Source organism: Mobula hypostoma, chromosome 11, assembly GCF_963921235.1.
Source record: "Mobula hypostoma chromosome 11, sMobHyp1.1, whole genome shotgun sequence".
Classification (NCBI taxonomy): Eukaryota; Metazoa; Chordata; class Chondrichthyes; order Myliobatiformes; family Myliobatidae; genus Mobula; species Mobula hypostoma.
Window position 1 is genome coordinate 7,514,611 of NC_086107.1, and position 18,534 is coordinate 7,533,144.

Sequence of the window (18,534 nt, forward strand, 5' to 3'; positions counted from 1 at the left end):
ACCCAAAATGTCAGCTCCATTTTCCTCTACGGATGCTGCCTGGCCTACTGAGTACTTCCAGCAGTTTGTTTAATGCGGATCCACATGTCCGGAGTGGGTAACTAGCTGTTGTCTTCCTCCTTTGCACCGTTGTTCTTAAAAACTGCTTTGAAGGAAAATTTTTCTAGAAATAATATCTTTGTGTCGATCTCAATGGTGTCAACGTCCTGCAACTTGGGAGCCATCTGGTGGCGGCAGTGCACAACTGCAACTGCAGCGAATATTCAGAAGAGCAGACACTAAACACGGTGGGTACAAAAACCTGGAGAAAGGTTGAAAGCATCTGTGGGGGAAAATGGACAGTTTATGTGGGTGCTGCGCATATGGAGTGTGTGGGGGAGAGGAAAGAAACAGGTTGATGGAGTGAGCGAGGGAAGGACTGTGTAAGGTACTCTATTTTCAGATAACAATCAGCTTTACTTGTCACAAATACATCGAAACAACCAGTGAAATGCAGCATTTTGTGTCAACGACCCACATAGAACGAGGATTGTACTGGGGGCAGCCCGCAAGTGTCACCGTGCTTCCAGCACCAACATAGTATGCCCACAACTTACCAACCCAAACCGTTTGTTGAAACCATCTTGCCCTGGGAATGCCAAATGATGTCAACCACCCAACTCTCATTCACTCAGTCACAGAACCACTCACTCCAGAAAATGCCCGAGAAATGTCCTGCAAACAGTTGTAGAACATTTCACTCCTGTAAGAAAATGATTCCAGTTGCAAAAACCTTTGATAAAGACAGTGTGGTGCAGTTATATTTCTCGTCGACATTGTTCCAAATCCTGAGCATGAAGACCTAGGAAGGACATTTTCCAAAATAAATAAATCAAATTAAGTTCATTATCACATGTACAAGTACAAACGTACACGTATGCACAGATAGAATGAAAAACTCACTACAGCAATATCACAGCTACATAACAACATTCACACTGTACAACATTCACAAGAGGAACATGCCATAGAATTGTTTGCATTTTTAAATTCATCTAAAGATTGGCTTTGTTTGTCCCATGTACATTGAAAGGTACAGTGAAATACGCCATTTGCGTCAACGACCAACACAGTCCGAGGAAGTGCTGGGGGCAGCCCACAAGTGTCGCCACGCTTCTGGCGCCAACATAGCATGTCACAACTTACTAAGCTGAACCGGTACGTCTTTGTAATGTGGCAGGAAACTGGAGCACCCAGAAGAACCCATCTGTCATGGGGACAAGATACAGACAGACAGTGGCAGAATTGAACTCGAGTCGCTGACATTATAATTGTGTTACGCTAACTGCTACACTTCTGTGCTGTCGTAATCTCATACCTGGAACCGATTTCACAGATGGAATGGGAAACGGAGCAACTCTCGGGAATACAGCAATATGGAAGGTGCGAGAGGTCAGCTGTTCATGAACCTTGCCCAGTCAGCTCTCCTGACAAACCCAAGTACATTGGGCCATGAGGTTTTGACAGATGACAATGATCAAAGAATAGAAATGAAGACTTGAGTCATAGAGAAGTACAACACAGAAACAGGTCCTTCGGCCCATCTAGTCAATACCAAAACCATTTAAACTGCCTACTCCCATTAACCTGCATCATAGATTAAAATTAGACCATTTTGCCCATTGAGTCTGCTCCACTTTTGAATCATGGCTGATTTATTTTCCCTCTCAACCCCATTCTCTTGTCTTCTCCCTGTAACCTTTGACACTTTTACTCACCAAGAACCTGTCAACCTCCACCTTAAATATACCCAATAACTTGGCCTCCACAGCGCCATCATTGAAATGTTCCCACAAACAACGGATTCACTTTCAAGGACTCTTCATCTCATGTTCTCGTTATTTATTGCTTTTTTTTATTATTACTATTTCTTCTTTTTGTACTTGCACAGTTTGTTGTCTTCTCCACTCTGACTGAACGCCTACTTTGGTGGTCTTTCATTGATTCTGTTATGGTTATTATTCTATGGATTAATGGAGTATGCCCAAAAGAAAATGAATCTCAGGGTTGTATAAGGTGACATATATGTACTTCTATAATAAATTGACTGTGAACTGTGAACTTTGTAGCAACAAGTTCCACCGATTCTCCACTCTCTGGCTAAGATCATCTCTGTTCTAAAGGGACGTCCTTGTATTCTGAAGCTGTGCCCCTGGTCTTAGATTCCCCCACTATAGGAAACATTCTCTCCGCATTCAGATTGGTCGACAGTGAACAAAAGGTATATTATCTCCAGGTATCTGTTTATTCTTAGAGTAACTAAAGAAATGTGAGAACAAAATTTTATTTTCAGAAAAGTAAGGAAGTGTGTGAGGTGTGTTATAACACAAAACTGTTACACATAGTGAGATTTTATGTTGGCTTCATTCCAATCCTCAAGATCGACTTTTACGTTTGTAGGCTTGGGTATTCCAGGATATAGATATGCTGAGGTCTGGGAAAAATTAACATTCCATTGCCAACGGCAGCAGCAAAGGATTTACTTTGGCCCTGCCAAAGATTGGAATGTAGATATCATCATTACTGGCAGCAAAGAAAATATCTGCATACATTATTAAGTCACTAAAAATTGCATTAGAACATAGGACGGTATAGAACAAGAACAGGCCCCTGGGCCCACAGTGTTGTGCTGAAGCAATTAAATTAGTAATCAAATGGTCAGGTAAACTAATCTCTCTTGCCTACACAAGGTCCAAATCCTTCCATTTTCCTCATATTCATGTGCCTATCTAAACATCTCTTAAATCTTGCTAATGTTTCGGCCTCTACCCCCTCCTCAGGCAGCACGTTCCAGGCCCCAAACCACTCTGTGTCGCCACGCACTCCGGCACCAACATCGCGTGCCCACGATGCTCGGCAGAACAACACCGAACGCAACAAGCAACAAAACGGCAAAGAACAACAGCAAGAAATCAACAACAGTATAAGCAGCACTCCTCACCCATCCCTGTACACACACACACACAAACACACACACACACACACACACACTCACACACACACATACACACACACACACACTCACACACACACATACACACACACACATACACACACACACACACACACACACACACTCACACACACACACACACAGTCCCCAAACCCTAGGACAGACCAGCTCTGGGCCTGCAGCCTCCAGTGGACTCACAGACATCGAGCCTCTGACTTCCCCAGTGGATCCAGGGCTTTGGCCAGGCCATCAACAAAAATAGTTACTGGAATTATATTTTATTTTAATTAATTTGTTTAGAGATGCAGTGCGGAACAGGCACTTTTGGTCCGATGAACTGCATTGCCAGCAAACCACCAATTTAATCCGAGCCTAATCACAAGACAATTTACAATGACCAACTAACCGATTATGCAGTACGTCTTTGGAATCTGGGAGGAAACCAGAGCACCCAGAGGAAAACCATATGCACGTGAGAGAGACATACAAACTTTCTTGCGGAGAATGGCGGATTTGAACTCTGAACTCTGACGCCCCGAGCTGTAATAGGGTCACGCTAATCGCTCCGCTACAGTGCCTCCCCACCCCCACCACCAAATGCATACATTACAAATCACAGGAGGGTCTTGAGGACGTTAAACAGGACAGTGGGACTTCAGAATCAGAATCAGAATCACTTTATTGCCAATATGTGAACGTACCAGAATTGATTGTGGTTTGGAACCAAGCATAAAACACAGGACAATACCATAACAGACAATACGATAGTGACCAACGATTTACAAGGCAATAGTACAAACAGCCATGAGCAATCAATAATTAGCAGAACGGTCACATGCACAAACATCAGTAATGAAACTCAAATAAAGGTGAACATATGAACGAGACTCAATAATTATCAGCAGAACAAGGAGAGCAGGAAAGACCATTTAATGGATGTTGTTCAGGGACAGTGAGGGTCTGACACCGGAGTGAGCTTTGTTGAGAAGCTGGATAGCTACAGGAAGGAAGCTTCAGAGATGACATGTAGTCCTTGTGGTGATGGACTTGCAGCATCTACCTGATGGCAATTTGAGGAGTAGATGACCGCTAGGGTGGGTGGTAGGTTCCTCAAGGTTGTTAGAGCCGGGGGTTGGGGGTGGGTAATGGGACAAGTTTTCACTACCAACTTAATGCTCCCAATGGTGTGCTGCTCAAATAGCCTCTGACAATCAAGTCCAGCTCCAGGCCTCCACGTGTGGCTTAGCTACTAAGCCCGACGGAACCATTTCTACTGATAGGAGAAGGGGCAAAGGTGGATTACTGGCCCCTTAAAACCAATCGCTTCGCGCAGATAGGGCTCGTCTGCCGTGGTTGGCTGCTCATCTAGGAGAAGGAAAACTCTGACCTCAAACTTCCTTGTCTTGCGGCCATACCCACTCATGGGGAAGGTTTTGGGGGTAAACCCCGAGGGAAAAATCCAGAGCTGGAGTCCCTAAGGCAGTCCTACGTTGAGTTCGATGCTGAATGGCAACTCCTGTGATGCTGTTGGTGCCAAACTGTATCAATCTCTGCCGTTCCTTTGGGTTCATCAGCTGTGTGGAGAGGGGGAGAGTGCTACATGGGCAACGACTTGCTCTCCATATCGTACTGCCCAGGTTTGAGTATCTAGACAGCTAAGATGCAACATCCATTGTCGACCCTGACTAATGGAGGCCTCATTCATTGAAGGTGGGTGGAGACAGCTGTAATTTTCTTCAGCTCTTTTCCTTCACTCTGGTGATGAACAGGTTATTTAATATTGGTAGCTGACAGCCAAGACCTTCTCACTGTGTGGACCACTCACTGCAAACTTGGACTTGGAGAGGGAGATAGATAGGTAGATACTTTATTGATCCCAAAGGAAATTACAGCATCACAGTAGCATTACAAGTACACAGATATACAAATTTAAAAATATTACAACAGAAGCAAGAAAGAATGAAAAATAAGTTATCTCGGACAGTCTAACAGGAGGATGTCATCACTTCTCCGGCTATAGGTTGACTCATTACAGAGCCTAATGGCCGAGGGTAAGAATGACCTCAGATAGCAGAGTTGTCTTAGCCTATTACTGAAAGTGCTCCTCTGTTCACTCAAGGTGGCATGCAGAGCCTGAGAAACTTTGTCCAGAATTGCCCGGATTTTCCGTAGGGTCCTCTGTTCTACCACAGCCTCCAGAAGAGGCAGTGGGAAATCAAACGGTGGTAGGGGTGGTCACAATACCCTCAATGATGGCTGAGTAAACATTCGTCAGTACACTGTGCCAATCCGTGCCGATCTTTGCCATTCCATTGATTCATCAGCTCTGTGGAGAGTGGGGAGCCGCCTGCATGGGCAGTCTCACTCTCCATACAGTACTGCTCTGGCTTGTGTACTGGCTTAGGTATCACGTAGACAGCTGGAACACAACATCCCATGGTTGACCCCCAACATACAGGGGGCCGTTTCTGCTTATTTGAGACAACTCTTAGAGAACAAAAACAAGTCAAGAGCATAGCCAGGATTCCCTTTGTTTATTTGGGACACCATGCCACTTAATTGGGGCGGGAAGAGTTGCCGAACAGTTTCTACCTAGTGTCGGTTGCGAGCACGTCATGTAGCCGTTAGACACGACACCGTGCTTAGAGTGAACAGTTTTTAATAGAGTCACTTGCATGCTTGTGTTCAAAAAGCAGCAATTTTTGTCACTAATAGTTGATGAGAAATAAGCAGTAAGACAATTCCAAACTGCTTTGCTCACTGCGGTCTCAAGCATTCAGGCTTGGAGATGCCAGCAACGACCAGGATTGAAAATGAAACTATTACACTATGTCAACAAGTTAGGAACGACAAAGAATTTGAAGGTATTGACAATCATCTGGATTGTTACGATGAAACTGAAGATTTGGAAGATGTGATCACTGTTTGAAGGCAATCCACAGTCTGCACCAGGTGTCTGTGCTGATTTTGTTCACTTACAGACAAAAGAACAAGCCAGCACACTGGCAATAACTATGAGGAACTGATACACAGTTTTATACTACTGTAGAAGTTTTAGAAGTATTCTAATTTATTCTGTATTTCATTTAAATATGCAAGTTGATATTTTTTTTTATACATTTTAACTATTTCCATGAAACTTCAGCTAATTGGGGCAGCCACTTAATTGGGCCAAAATGTACTTGTCCCAATGTTCCCCAATTAACTGGAATCCATTGCAATACATAAATAATCTATAAGTAATAATAATAACAAAGATGAAATATAATTAACTCTATGTATATATTTTGATATTGCAATTTATGTTCTATGTTCTATTCTGTATTACAAAACAAATTTCACAATATATGCCAGTGATATTAAAGCTGATTCTGACTTTGAGTCTGAGTCGAAGAGGTGAGAAAGGTCCTGATGAAGAGTCTCTGGCCTAAAATGTTAACTGTACATTCCCCTCCATAGATGTTGCCTGACTTGCTGAGTTCCTCCAGCATTTTCATCCAGCCACTATGTCCGAACACGGTGGGTCACAGTTCCACTAATGAAAAAGCTTTATGAAATAAAAGTTTCAATTTACTCTGCATTAAATTGCATGTTATAACCCAACTGGATCTGTTGTGCATCAAGTACTTTATTGCTGCTTCGATTCTTCACCGTAAAGATTAACAGCTAGTTTAGGGAACGGTCAATAATTAATTTCCTTTTGCAGCGAGAACATCGTAAAAACATTATGCTTCAAATAAATTCCTAAATTGTCCAACCTGGTATTAATGTATGCTCAAGCGTTGAGCGGAGGAAATTACTCATTTGTTCTCTTTAAAGTCATCAAAAGTATGTTAGAAGGATAGATATGAGCTCTCTGTTGAGGTAACTGGATAGCATGAACATTGAGGGTTCAAACTTCTGGTAATATTTTCTTCTTCCCCTTTCCTATTTTCCCATTCTCCTCTCTGGCTCTGCACTTACCTCTCCTCTTCTCACATGCCTATCACTTCTCCTAGTGCCTCTCATCCTTCCTTTTCTCCCACAATACCCTCTCCACCCATCAGATACCTTCATAGAATAATACAGCACACTACAGGCCCTTCAGCCCACAATGTTGTGCTGACCCTCAAACCCTGCCTCCCATATAAGCCCCCACCTTAGATCCCTCCATATACCTGTCTAGTAGTCTCTTAAACTTCACTAGTGTATCTGCCTCCACCACTGACTCAGGCTTCACCTTCTCCACCTATCACCTCCCAGCTTCTCACTTGATTCCCACTCTCCCACCCCACTTGCTTCACCTATCACCTTCCAGCTTGTACTCCTTCCCCTTCCCCACCTTTTAATTCCGGCTTCTTCCCCCTTCCTTTCCAGTCCTGATGGATGGTCTTGGCTCGAAACATTAACTGTTTATTTCTTTCCAAAGATGCCGCCTGGCCTGCTGAGTTCCTCCAGCATTTTGTGTGTGTTCCTCTGGATTCCCAGCTTCTGCAGAATCTCTTGTGTTTATGGTTAAGGAAATGCCTTGCTCATCTAATATAGCTCAAAAAGGTTCTCAATTCAGATCCAGCATGAGGCATTAAGGAAAGTCAGATAAATCCCACTCCCAATTGGATTTGAAACTACCTCAGTGGAAGAACAGTACTGGTGCAATCACTTGAGTCGAGTATGATGTTCTCCTTGGTGGTTATTCCCTTAATGGAGAAGGCCTGTGTCTGGCTTTGCTTCATGTGGAGAGGCTGCTGCATGGGTAGCCACCACATGGTCCTTGACAGATCCGCGTTAGAGTGCAGTGGCAAGGAGTTCAAGACAAAGGGAGTCCTTTCAGTGTGGCAGCCTACCCCTGCCTTCACTGCCATTGTAATAATGGATCATAAGATATAGGAGCAGAATTAGGCCATTTGGCCCATCAAATCTGCTCCTCCATTTCATCATTGCTGATCAACTTTCCTCTCAGCCCCAGTCGCCCGGCTTCTCCCCATAGCCCTTCGTGCCCTGACCGATCAAGAACCCATCAACCTCTGCCTTAAATACTCATTAAGACTTGGCCTCGACAGCTGCCTGTGGCAAAGAATTCCACAGATTTACCACTTTCTAGCTAAAGAGATTCCTCCTCTTCTCTGTTCTAAAAGGACGTCTCTCTGTTCTGAGGCTGTGTTCTCTGACCTTACTCTCCCATCACAGTGAACATCCTCTCCACGTCCACTCTATCACCATTTGATAGGTTTCAATGATATCATCCCTCACTTTTCAGAATTCTAGTGAATACCGGCCCAGAGCCATCAAACACTCTTCATATGACAACCATTCGATTCTGAAAACATTTTTGTGAACCTCTTTTAAACCCTCTCCAGCTTCAGCACAGACTTTCTAAGATAAGTGTCCCAAACCTGCTCGCAATACTCCAAATGAGGCCTCACCAGTGTTTTATAAACTCTCAATGTTACATCCTTGCTTTTATATTCTAGTCCTCTTGAAATAAATGTTAACATTGCCTTTTTTCCCTGCAAATTAACCTTTAGGGAATACTGCACATGGACTCCCAAGTCCCTTTGCACCTCAGTTTTTTTGTATTTTCTCTCCATTCAGAGAATAGTCAGCCCTTTCATGTTTTCTACCAAAGTGCATAACTATTCCATCTGCTATTTCTTTGCCCTTTCTCCTCATCTGTCTGAGTCCTTCTGTAGCCACTCTACTTCCTTAAAACTATCTCCCCCTCCACCTATCTTCATATCATCTGCAAATTTTGCAACAAAGCCTTGAGTTCCAGCATCCAAATCATCGACATACCTGTATATGGTAAAAAGAATGAGTGAACACAGACCCCTGTGGAACACCACTAGTCACTGGCAGCCAGTCAGAAAAGGTTCCCTTTATTCCCACTCTTGGCCTCCTGTCAATCAGCCACTGCTTTATCCATGCTAGAATCTTCCTAGAATACCATGGGCTCATAACTTGCTAAGCAGCCTCGTGTGTGGCACCTTGTCAAAGGCCTTCTGAAAATCCAAGTACACAACATCAACCAATTCTCCTTTGTCTATCCAGCTAGTTATTTCTGCAAAAAATTTTAACGGATTTGTCAGGCAAGATTTTCCCTTGAGGAAACCATGCTGACTGCAGCCTATTTTATCATGTGCCTCCATTTACCCTGAGACTTCATCCTTAATAATCAACTCCAACATCTTCCCAACCACTGAGGCCAGACTAACTGGCCCATAGTTTCCTTTCTTCTGCCTCTCTCCCTTCTTAAAGAGTGGAGTGAAATTTGCAATTTTCCAGTCTTCCAGAACCATTCCAGAATCTAGTGATTATTGAAAGATCATTTCTGATATCTCCACAATATCTTCAGCCACTCTTTCAGAACTATGGGGTGTACACCATCTGGTCCAGGTGACTTATCTACCTTCAGACCCTTCAGTTTCCCAAAAACTTTCTCTCTAAGGATGGTAACTTCACACACTTCATGACCCCTGGCACCTGGAACTTCCACCATACTGCTAGTATCTTCCACAGTGAAGACAGATGCAAAATACTTGTTCAGTTTATTCATTGTTTCATTGTCCCCCATTACTACCTCTCCAGCATCGTTTTCCAACGATCCAATATCCACTCTCTCCTCTCTTTTACAATTTATGTATCTGAAGAAACTATTGGTGTCCTCTTTAATATTATTGTGATTTGTCATCTTGTGAAATGGCTGCCACAAGAGGACACAGGTTTAAGATTCTGGAGTGCAGGTACAGAGGAGATGTCAGGGGTAAGCTTTTTACACAGAGAGTGGTGAGTGCGTGGAATGGGCTGCCGGCAACGGTGGTGGAGGCGGATACCATAGGGTCTTTTAAGAGACTTTTGGATAGGTACATGGAGCTTAGAAAAATAGAGGGCTATGGATAACCCTAGTAATTTCTAAGGTAGGGACATGTTCAGCACAACTTTGTGAGCCGAAGGGCCTGTATTGTGCTGTAGGGTTTTCTGTGTTTCTATGATTCTATGCCATCATCTTCCACCGGCATTCTTTGTCTAGAAACTCCCCCTTGACCATATCACTATGGGTGACCCTACCAAGAACTAAGCTCCACACCCATCGTTCTTGGGATCTCAGGAACTTACAAGTCTCTCCTCCATGACAAGAAGACGATCCTCAGTGGAAGAGCTCCTAAGGGACCGCGTTACGGAACTGGAGCTGCAGCTCGATGACCTTCGTCTGATCAGGGAGAGCGAGGAGGTGATAGAGAGGAGTGGAAGGCAGGTGGTCACGCCGGGGCCACGGGAGGCAGACAAGTGGGTCACGGTTAGGAGGGGGAAGGGGAAAAGGCAGGTGATGGGGAGTACCCCGGTGGCTGTGCCCCTTAACAACAGGTACTCCTGTTTGAGTACTGTTGGGGGGGACAGCTTACCCGGAGGAAGCGACAGTGGCCGTGCCTCCGGCACAGAGTCTGGCCCTGTAGCTCAGAAGGGTAGGGCAAGGAAGAGGAGGGCAGTTGTGATAGGGGACTCGATAGTAAGGGGGTCAGATAGGCGATTCTGTGGACGCAGTCCAGAGACCCGGATGGTAGTTTGCCTCCCTGGTGCCAGGGTCCAGGATATTTCTGATCGTGTCCAAGATATCCTGAAGTGGGAGGGTGAGGAGTCAGAGGTCGTGGTACATATAGGTACTAATGACATAGGTAGGAAAAGGGATGAGGTCCTGAAAGGAGAATATAGGGAGCTAGGAAGGGAGTTGAGAAAAAGGACCGCAAAGGTAGTAATCTCGGGATTACTGCCTGTGCCACGCGACAGTGAGAGTAGGAATGCGATGAGGTGGAGGATAAATGCGTGGCTGAGGGATTGGAGCAGGGGGCAGGGATTCAAGTTTTTGGATCATTGGGACCTCTTTTGGCGCAGGCGTGACCTGTACAAAAAGGATGGGTTACACTTGAATCCTAGGGGGACCAATATCCTGGCAGGGAGATTAGCGGGGGCTACTGAGGTGACTTTAAACTAGAATGGTTGGGGGGTGGGAATCAAATTAAAGAGGCTAGGCGTGAGGAGGTTAGTTCACAACAGAGGGATGGGAACCAGTGCAGAGAGACAGAGGGGTGTAAAGTGAGCGTAGAAGCAAAAAGTACAAAGGAGAAAAATAAAAGTGGCAGGCCGACAAATCCAGGGCAAGCATTAAAAAGGGCCACTTTTCAACATAATTGTACAAGGGCTAAGAGAGTTGTAAAAGAGCGCCTGAAGGCTTTGTGTGTCGATGCAAGGAGCATTCGTAATAAGGTGGATGAATTGAAAGTGCAGATTGTTATTAATGATTATGATATAGTTGGGATCACAGAGACATGGCTCCAGGGTGACCAGGGATGGGAGCTCAACGTTCAGGGATATTCAATATTCAGGAGGGATAGACATGAAGGAAGAGGAGGTGGGGTGGCGTTGCTGGTTAAAGAAGAGATTAACGCAATAGAAAAGAAGGACATAGCCGGGAAGATGTGGAATCGATATGGGTAGAGCTGCGTAACACTAAGGGGCAGAAGACGCTGGTGGGAGTTGTGTACAGGCCACCTAACAGTAGTAGTGAGGTCGGAGATGGTATTAAACAGGAAATTAGAAATGTGTGCAATAAAGGAACAGCAGTTATAATGGGTGACTTCAATCTACATGTAGACTGGGTGAACCAAATTGGTAAAGGTGCTGAGGAAGAGGATTTCTTGGAATGTATGCGGGATGGTTTTCTGAAACAACATGTTGAGGAACCAACTGGAGAGCAGGCTATTCTGGACTGGGTTTTGAGCAATGAGGGAGGGTTAATTAGCGATCTTGTCGTGAGAGGCCCCTTGGGTAAGAGTGACCATAATATGGTGGAATTCTTCATTAAGATGGAGAGTGACATAGTTAATTCAGAAACAAAGGTTCTGAACTTAAAGAAGGGTAACTTTGAAGGTATGAGACGTGAATTAGCTAAGATAGACTGGCAAATGACACTTAAAGGATTGACGGTGGATATGCAATGGCAAGCATTTAAAGGTTGCATGGATGAACTACAACAATTGTTCATCCCAGTTTGGCAAAAGAATAAATCAAGGAAGGTAGTGCACCCGTGGCTGACAAGAGAAATTAGGGATAGTATCAATTCCAAAGAAGTAGCATACAAATTAGCCAGAGAAAGTGGCTCACCTGAGGACTGGGAGAAATTCAGAGTTCAGCAGAGGAGGACAAAGGGCTTAATTAGGAAGGGGAAAAAAGATTATGAGAGAAAACTGGCAGAGAACATAAAAACAGACTGTAAAAGCTTTTATAGATATGTAAAAAGGAAAAGACTGGTAAAGACAAATGTAGGTCCTCTGCAGACAGAAACAGGTGAATTGATTATGGGGAGCAAGGACATGGCAGACCAATTGAATAATTACTTTGGTTCTGTCTTCACTAAGGAGGACATGAATAATCTTCCAGAAATAGTAAGGGACAGAGGGTCCAGTGAGATGGAGGAACTGAGTGAAATACATGTTAGTAGGGAAGTGGTGTTAGGTAAATTGAAGGGATTGAAGGCAGATAAATCCCCAGGGCCAGATGGTCTGCATCCTAGAGTGCTTAAGGAAGTAGCCCAAGAAATAGTGGATGCATTAGTGCATCAACTGCATCTCAGTGGTATGACAATTGTCCTGTATCGGACTGCAAAGCACTCCAGCATGTGGTGAAAACTGCCTGACGGATTATCGGCACCCAATTGCCCACCACTGAGAACACATATCATAAACGCTGCCTGGGCAGGGTGAAAAGCATTATCAAGGATGCATCTCACCCTAACCATGGACTTTTTATTCTCCTCCCATCCGGTAGGCGCTACAGGAGCCTCCGCTCCCGCACCAGCAGGCACAGGAAGAGCTTCTTCCCTGAGGCTGTGACCCTGCTGAACCTCACATCACAGCGCTAAGCAGTATTGCACCCATATTGTACTGTCTCAGTACTTTTCTATTTGTGTGCTGTAGCACTTACTTTTTATTCGCAGTTATTTTGTAAATAACACTATTCTTTTTATTTCTGGTTAGATGCTAACTGCATTTCATTGGCTTTGTCCCTGTACTCAGCGCAATGATAATAATGATACCATTGAGGGTGATGACCTTCTGGCAGGGGGTGGGGGTGGGGTGGAGGAGCCACAGTGACCGGGTCTCTGGCAGAGTCTGGTGCTGTGGCTCAGAAGAGTATAGGGCTGAAGAAGACTTTGTTAATAAGAGATTCCTTGGTCAGAGGAACAGAGACAAGGTTCTGTGGGCGCGATTGAGACACTGGAATCGTCCAGTATGTCGCCTCCCTGGTGCCAGGATCAGGGATATCTTGGATCAGGTCCTTGGCATTTTCAAGAGCGAGGGTGAGCAGCCAGAAGTCTTGGTACGCATTGGCACCGATGACATAGATAGACAAGGTGAGGAGGGCCTGGAGAGAGATTTTAGGGAGCTAGGTAGAAAGCCAAGAAACAGGGCCTCCAGGGTAGTAATCTCTCAATTGTTGCCTGTGTCACGTGCCAGTAAGGGTAAGAAAAGGATGATTTGGCAGGTGAATGTATGGCTGAGGCAGTGGGCGGGGGTTCAGATTTATGGATTATTGGGATCTCTTCCAGGGTAGGCAGAACCTGTATAAAAGGGATACGTTACACCGGAACCTGAGGGGGTCCAATATCGTTGCAGGCAGGTTGGCTAAAGTTGTTCGGGAGGGTTTAAACTAATTTGGCAGGGGGATGGGAGCCAGTGTGATAGTGCTAAAGATGAGGTAGTTGGTTTACAAACAGAAGCAATGTGTAGTGAGACTCCTAGCAAGGAGAGGCTGATGAGAGGGCAAAATTGCAGTCAACAAGATGAGTTGCAACATAAAAAGCGGACAAGATCGAATACAGGTCTAAAGGTGTTATATTTGAATGTATGCAATATATGGAATAAGGTCGATGAACTTGTAATACAGTTACAGAATGGCAGATATGATGTTGTAGGCATTATTGAATCATGGCTGAAAGAAGATTATAGCTGGGAGATTAATATCCAAGGATACACAGTGTGTTGAAAGGATAGGCAGGAAGGCAGAGGGGGCAGCGTTGATCTGATGGTAAAAAATGAAATCAAGTCACTAGAAAGAGGTGAGATAGGGTCTGAAGGTGTTGAATCATTGTGGGTAGAGCTAAGGAACTTCAAGGGTAAAAAGACCCTGATGGAAGTTGTATACAGACCCCCAAACAGTAGTAAGGATGTGGGTTACAAGTTACTATAGGTGATAGAAAATGCATCCCAAAAGGGCAATGTTGAATTGAATTGACTTTATTACTTACATCCTTCATATACATGAGGAGTAAAAATCTTTACATTATGTCTGTCTAAGTGTGCAATGTGTAATTTATAGTAATTTATTATAAATATTATGCACAACAGGATAGTCAATATAACATAGAAATATAATTGCGTCAGCATGAATTAAGTAGTCTGAAGTTTTAAAACAGTCGTGAGGAATTTCAATATGCAGGTAGAATTGGAAAAGTAGGTTGGTGTGGGATTCCAAGAGGGAGAATTTCTAGAAGCCTACAAGATGGGTTTTTAGAGCAGCTCATGGCTGAGCCCACTTGAGGATCAGCTGTTCTGGACTGAGTGTTGGGCAACGAATGAGAATTGATTAGAGAGCTTAGGGTAAAAGAACCCTTAGGAGAAACTTCTTCACTCAGAGGGTGGTGAGAGAGTGGAACGAGCTGCCAGCAGAAGTGGTAGATGCAGGTTCAATTCCAACATTTGAGAGAAGTTTGGATAAGTATACAGTATGAATGGAAGGGATATGGAGGGCGATGGTCCAGGTGCAGGTTGGTGGGATTAGGCAGATTTTTAGTTCAGCATGGGCCAAAGGGTGGGCCTGTTTCTGTGCTGGAGTGATCGATGATCTATGGCTCCATACACAACACCCTCTGGATAAAGAAATTCCCTTCAGGTCTATTTTAATTCTTTCCCTTTTCATCTTAAACCTATGCCCTCTGGTTTTTGTTTTACTTTGCCTGGAAAAAAGACTGCACATTCACCCTATCTATGCCCCTCGTGATTTTATATATCTTTACAACGTCTTCTATGTTCTTGTGAATAATGCTTCAAGCTTCCTGACCTCTCCCTATAACTCAGTCCCGAGAGTCCAGGCAGAATCTTCTTTGGACTCTTTCCAGTTTAATGACAACTTTCCTGTAACAGAACAACCAAAACTACACAGATTAATGTAAATCAGGAAGGAGTCAGTCCAGGACGTATGATAAGATACTTACCTACTGCCCGTTACGCTGCTGGCATTTAGGGAACCAGTGAAGGTCCTTCATCCCTGGCAGTGTTCAGTGCTTCCTTTATCATGTCAGTAGCTTCCTCTCGGCTTTCACTACTGTCATTCATGCGAGTATCGAGTGGAGACTCAGGGATACCATCTCAATCAGGTGTAGAAGGATTCTTCATTGCTGTTTCTGTAACAGTTTTGTTTGACTAGTCAGGGTTGTTAGCCCTGAGCTTAACCCAGAACCTGGAGGACCGGTGGACCACTCTAAGTCCGACTTCTACCCTTTGACCTGTTTGGCATGGGTGACCCTAGCAAGAGCCAAAGCATTAAGTCCTGACTCCAGGCCGCATAGCTTTCTGGCTCACTGAGGCATGCAAGTCCTCAAACTATGACAAGGTTGTTGTCCTCTTGGAGGAAGATAAGACTAGCTTTATTTATCACAGCTACAATACTGTGCAAAAGTCTTTGGCACATATATATGCCTAATATTTTTGGACAGTACTGTAGTAATTTTATGTATTACACTGTACTGCTGCTACCAAAAAAAAAACAAAAATCATGACTTATGTGAGTGATAAACCTGATTCTGATATGGGTCTCTACAGTAGACTGAGAGTGGGAAGGGGGCAGGGAGAGGGGAGTCATGGTTGGGAGAGGTGGAAGTCAGAGGGAGGAAATGGGAAGTACCAGACAGACATTCTGTAATGATCAATAAACCAATTGTTTGGAGCTTGCCTGGTGTCTCTGGGCTGGGTGTGTCTGCACCTGTGCCACCCCCATCCCTGGCCCTCCTTCTGCCCTACACCCTTTCCACAGCGCTCCGCCCTCGCCATTCCCTACATCCTTCGCTCCCGCCACGATTACAAGAACTCGCTCTCCACTCCACATTGACAAATATTGTACCGGGCAAAGGTCTTGGGCACCACGGCTGTATGCATGTGCCTAAGACTTTTACACAGCCCTGTACATCAGGACGCACAGTGAAATGAGCTGTTGGTATCAATGACCAACACAGTCCGAATATGTGTCATGGGCAGCCTAGCTTCCGGTGCCAACATAACATGCCCACAGCCCACTAGCCCAAACTGTGTGTCTTTGGAGTGTGGGAGGAAACCAGAGCACCCGGAGGAAACCCACGCGGACACAGGGAGAAGGTACAAACTCCTTACAGGCAGTGGTGGGAATTGAAACCCGATCACTGATCGCTGGCACTGTGGTAGGGTTATGCTAACTGTTAGGCCACTATGTATGACAGCAGGAGAAAGGTACATGGCAAAACATCTTATTTAGCATTATTCACCAACTCCAAAGGCAAAAAATAAAATGCATTCTGCATCCCATCTTGCTGCATCCAACACTTCCCCTCTTCCTCCCAGCTCAGGACCTACGTCTCAGGCTCAGAGGCAGAAACAAAAGTTAAGAATATTTAGCGCTGTTAAACAAGTATTAGAATTGGAACTGAAATTGGTTTATAGTTGTCACATGCACCAAGATACATGAGACAGGAACTGCTTGCCTTGCATACTGTCGACTCATATAAAACTATTGCACAGTCTATTCAGGTAGAACAAGGTTAAACAGTAACAGTAGAGCTACTAGGACTTGGATGTTTCAATCCCTATGGTAAGTCGGCACTCTCGATGTTGGCAGTGGGTTTGGAGTGGTGACAAGGAGGGAGGGTAGGTACGTCATCAGGGTCATCAGGTGGGCACCCTCTTTCTTTGACGTTTTGTTGATAAGCCCACGACGTCTCCAGAGGGCTCAACGGTGCTACCTGGCGTCCCAGATACACCCCCCTCAGTTCCATACCCTCCCGTCTTCATCTTGCAGCCCAGTTGTTGTCTTTCCTTTTAATCCAAATCCAATTGCTGCTTTCTTCTGCTGCATTTGACAAGGAGTTGATTGCTTGTTGGAGGGAGTGACCGCTCACCCCCATCTTCTTCAATAGACTGGTCGTAGATGTAGCAACGAATCCCCTGCATCCCACTTCTACAGGGAAAATCTTGGTCTTCCAGCCGTTCTGGGCAGCTTCAGTTGCCAGTTCAGAGTACTTGGTCTTTTTCCTCTCATAAGCTTCTTCGACACCATCTTCCCATGGTACTGCAGAATTTAAAGTGGAGATTGAAAGGTTCTTGATTAGTAAGGGCTTCAAAGGTTTTGTGGAGAAGGCAGTAGAATGGGGCTGAGAGAGAAAATGCACTCACTTACTGCTCATTTCAGTGCCGGTGTTTAGGGTAATAATGAAGGTCCTCCATCTTTGGCGGTGTTCAGGGCTTCCTTCATCATGTCAGCAGCTTCCTGTTGGTTTTCACTACTGTCAGCCATGCAAGTCCCAAGTGGAGACTCAGGAATACTGTCACACTCAGATGTAGAAGGATTCTTCACTGCTGTTTTCTTGACCAGTCAGGGTCGTTAGGCCTGAGCTGAAACTCCAGACCTTGAGGAGTGGCGGACCACTGTTAGTCTGGCCTCGATCATTTGTCCTGTTTGGCATGGGTGACCCTACCAAGAGCCAAAGCATAAAGCTCTAACACCAGCCAATGTAGCAGACAAACCTCCAAACCATGACAAGGTTGTGGTCCTCTTGGAGGAAACTACACACAGTGGCTACTTTATTAGCTACCCCCTGTACCTAATAAAGTGGCTAATGAGTGTAGATTGGTGGTCCTTTGCTGCTGTATCCTATCCACTGCCAGGCTTGATGTGTTGTGCATTCAGAGATGCTCTTCTGCACACCACTGTTGTAACGCATGGTTATTTGAATTACTGTGCCCTTCCTATCAGCTTGAATCAGTCTGCCAGTTCTCCTCTCTCATTAACGAGGTGTTTTTGCCCCCAGAACTGCCACTCACTGGAAGTTTTTTGGGTTTTTTTTAAACATCATTTTCTGTAAACTTAAGAGCAAGTGTTCTCACACTTGCTTATGCCCTGGACCTCTTCCATTAACTGAGGAATTCATGGGCCACAGGATGGGAACCCCTGTTCTAAAGACCATTGTGCGTGAAAATCCCAGGAGATCAGCAGATTCTGAGATACTCAAACCACCCAGTCTGGCACCAACGATCATTCCATGGTCAAAGTCACTTAGATCACATTTCTTCCCCATTATGATGTTTGGTCTGAACAACATGTCTGTATGCTTTAATGCATTGGGTTACTGCTATATGATTGGCTGATTAGATATTTGCATTAACGAGCAGGTGTGCAGGTATACCTAATAAATTGGCCACTGAGAGTCATTCAGCCAGGGGTGAATAGCAGAGCAGATTTGGTGGACCTATTTCCTCTCCTAAGTA

At 44.7% G+C, this 18,534-nt stretch overlaps 1 protein-coding gene across 1 annotated transcript in view; it reads right to left on the reverse strand.

Annotated features, from left to right (window-relative positions):
• Positions 1 to 294: 294 nt before the first annotated feature.
• Positions 295 to 18,534, reverse strand: part of LOC134353570 (doublecortin domain-containing protein 1-like) — a 610,678-nt gene continuing 592,438 nt past the window's right edge. The window contains exon 41 of the mRNA XM_063061626.1: positions 295 to 322. The gene's annotated coding sequence lies outside the window, so the exon portion shown is untranslated. The remainder of the gene's footprint in view (positions 323 to 18,534) is intronic.